Source organism: Chrysochloris asiatica, unplaced genomic scaffold (genome assembly GCF_000296735.1).
Source record: "Chrysochloris asiatica unplaced genomic scaffold, ChrAsi1.0 scaffold00124, whole genome shotgun sequence".
Lineage (NCBI taxonomy): Eukaryota > Metazoa > Chordata > Mammalia > Afrosoricida > Chrysochloridae > Chrysochloris > Chrysochloris asiatica.
This window is the reverse complement of record NW_006408642.1, coordinates 4,187,433-4,191,377: the sequence shown is the minus strand read 5'-3', so window position 1 is coordinate 4,191,377 and position 3,945 is coordinate 4,187,433.

Sequence of the window (3,945 nt, the reverse complement as noted above, 5' to 3'; positions counted from 1 at the left end):
AGCATGTAAGGGAAATTTTCTTCCAGAAGTTCTTCAACTATCTCTTCTGTGGACTTGTGTGATTCTTCCTGTTCTGGAATGCCAATAATTCTTAAGTTATTCCTCTTCATGTTGTCCAACATGAGTCTTAGGACTTGTTCAAATTTTTTTTAATCCTTTTGTTTCTGTTTGTTCATCTATCTTAGTGGTATTGAGAGATTTATCTTTTAGCTCACTAGTTCTGGCTTCCATCTCTTCAGTTCTACTCTTTTGCCCTTTCAGTATATTGTCCATTTCTGATATTTTATTATTAATTGTTTGGATCTCTTTCTGTAGGTTTTGAATTGTTTCCAATGCCGTATCTATTTTGATTGTTTCTGTAGCACTTTCCTGACTTATTTTTCTCATCTCCATTGTAAAGTGTTTTGATACATTTTATAATCATTTTTCTGAATACTTTCTCAGCCATTTCCAAAGCCTGCCCTCTTTCTAGTATGGAATGTAGGTCGACTTCCAGCTGATTTGCTTCAGTCATTTTATCTCATTTTTGGACATGTGCTGATACAGTCATCAGTTTCTGTTTTGGGGACATATTCAGGAGTTAGCTGTGGCCTTAAAACTTAGATGGGTGTGTGTTTTGGTATTTTTTATCTTTTCTGATTGCGTCCAGGTAGATGTGATCGGGAGGTGGGCTTCCCTTTTCACTCTTCTTCCTGAAAAATTTCAAGATGCCACTGTTGGTCATTTTGACATAATTCAGGATTTAATTTTCAGCTTGTTTCCCTTTTAGTCTGCCTGTCCTGCTCCACAACCCTCGTTCAGGCCTTTTTCCAGTGATAAACAGTTCAGGGCCGGCTGTGGCTGTTTTGCACTGCCGTTTGGTTTTAAGTGGAAACTGTCACTTTAAATTTTCAGATCTGTGTGCTTGCGTAATAGAACCCTCAGGGGGTGGGAGTGGGTTGTCCACTGGCTCAGGCACCCCCTCTAGTCAAAAAAATGGAGGTGTGCAGACAGCGAGAGGCCAATAAACAGGAAAAAAATGTCCACACCTTTATCTCCGCAGTCCTGTCAGGCGTCCTTGGCTGCTCTGATCCTTCCCCAATTCAGTCTCACCCAAGATGGCTGCTCAGGGAGCAGCTTAGTGTCTTGGATTAGAAAGCACTGGATTCCTTGCTTCTGCTACAAATTCCACTGGCTGTAAATATTCCTTTTTAAGTGGTTCAGAGTTCTGGGACTATCCCCTGAGCCTGCTTGGTCCGGTATTCTGTGTTGTTGCTGATGGAGCTCCTCACTGCACTTCCACCCGATCCACCATTTTGTTTGTTGTCCTTTTTTTTAAAATTCATATGGTGGATTACATTGTTTTTCTAATGTTGAACCATCCTTGCTTCCCTGATATGAATCCCACTTGGTCAGGATGTATTATATTTTTGATGTACTGCTGGATTCTGTTGGCTAGGATTTTGTTGAGAATTTTTGCATATGTGTTCATAAGGGATATTGGTCTGTACTTTTCTTTCTTAGTGACGTCCTTCCCTGGTTTTGCTATGAGTGTTATGCATGCTTCATAAAATGTATTAGGAAGTTTTCCATCCTCTTCTATATTCCGGAATTTTTTTAGAAGAATTGGTGACAGCTCTCCCCTGAATGTTAGGTTAAAAAAAAACAGCAGTGAAGCCATCTGGGCCTGGACTTTTTTTGATTGGGTTTTTTTTGATGACCTGGTCAGTTTCTTCCTTTGTTACAGGTCTGTTCAAGTATTCTGCTTCACTCTGTGTAAGTTTAGGTAGGTGGTGCTTTTCTAAAAATCCATCTCCTCTAGATTTTTCAAATTTGTTGGAGTACAGCTCTTCATAATATTTTGTTATTATCCTTTTTATTTCTCTTGGTTCTGCTGTGATGTCACCCATGTGGTTTCTTATGCGTGTTATTTGTGTCTTTTCCCTCTTTTTAGGTTTGCCAATGGCTTGTGAATTTTATTAATCCTTTCAAAGAACTAGCTCCTTGTCCTGTTGATTACTTCTATGGCTTTTCTGTTTTCTATCTCGCTGATTTGTGCTCTTTCTTGAAGAGGCCTTTACAGCGGCTCCGATGAGTGATGATGGTGCCGTGGAGCAGGGTGCTGAGTGGTCAGTCAAGTGTGCTGATGGGTTGGGTTCTGGGATGACAGAATAAAAGGTGACACAAAGATTTCTGACTTGTAGAAAATGAACAAATTAGAAGTAGCCATTTCCTGAGATGGGGAACACTGGGGTAGGTAGGTCTCACCCAAGATGGTGAGATATTAGACACACGCAAGCAGAGAAGTCAAATTTGTAGTTGGAGTCTGATGTTCTTGGGAGAAATGTGGGCTACATAGTTTGGGGGGGGGGTTCTCTTGGCGTGTACATGTTCTAGGCTGAATGAGACCAAGAAACTGCATGCAAGGTCCAAAATCTAACATTAGGGCATTCTAAGTCCAGTGGTTGGGAGAGGGGGATCCAGAAGAATGAAGAGCAACAGGTAAGCCAAGTAGGATCCTGAAAGATGGGAAGTTTACAAGGAAGAACCATCAACTCATCAAATGTTAATATGGGATTGCCCACTGGGGTTTCTGCTAGTGCTTGCTTTAGTGGGAATGAGGTTTGATGAAACTATTGTAAAAATTGATCGTGGTCACAGGTGCACAACCCAGTGAATATCTTCTAATGGCACTGAATGGAGCAATATAGCAAGTTGTATGGTGTGTAAAGTGTGTCTCAATTTAGAAAATTGGCCACTGGATGTAGAGCTTGAGAAACACAGCTTTGGTGGGTGATGGTGGCGTCTGATGGGAAGGAAGGACTGGCCTTGTAAGTGGAAGAGTGACCTTGAATTACACACAGGAGGAGAGAGCATAGCAGGCAGGGACACATGGGAAGTAGGAAGTTAGAGGCAGGAGCTCATGGCAGTTCTAATCCCTTGTTCAAGTGTTAAGGATGCTGGTGAGAAACCTGGGGGAACTTGGTTAATTAGTATAATGATCCGGCACCCTGGGGCCCGCCTGAGATTTGTCTTCATGAATTTAAAGTAAGAAGTTTCTATTGTGTTCTTCCAGCTACCTAAAGCTGCAAGTGCAATGCACATGTAGGAGAAGGCTGGGTCTAGCCAGGGCTGGAACACTATGAAGCTGCTTTCAAGGGAAGAAATACAACACAGGACACAGTTTATATTGCTGAACACCAATATGTCACTTTATTATTTGGATTTTTTTTCTCATTTGCCACATACCTGTCAATGTTTACACAATGAGGAAAACCAACCAACATTGGAAGTAACTGACCTGTACCCTCTTCCCACGTACCAGTTCTTAACTTGGTAAGGATACCTTTCATTCAATTCAGTTTTACGGCCATTCTTAAAATCGGTGTCAAGATTGTCACATCTTTAAATACAGATAGAATTGCCAGAAGTACATAATTATATATACACACATACAGAAAAATACAAGACTAACTGCTTCTCCACAATATTTAATTTATACACTACTGTAACTATATGCAACTTTTGAAGACAGGTTAAGGGGTACAAGAAACTGTCTAAGTAGTTTGGTCCAATATTGTCTTTATGTAATGGTTATTCACTCCCTCCCGTTTATGTGACGACACACTATGACATACAACACATGCACAATCATTCACTTATGAACAAATGAGTAAGACACCATTCAGACTAACATTTGTATACCCAGAGGGTCAACCAACCACACACAACTAATAAGGCTATAATACAGCTATGCAGCATAAATGGTCAACACTGCTGATCCTAAAGTGAGCACCATATATACATCTGAATATAAAAAACCATTGGAAACCAAACACATAGGGGGTTAGTTAAAAGGTGCCATTCCAAGGCTATACATAATCACAGGAAAAGTATTTACATTACTTGGAAAACAGCTGCAACAAAGAATTTATTGCCAATGCCCTTTATAAACTTCTCTCCTAC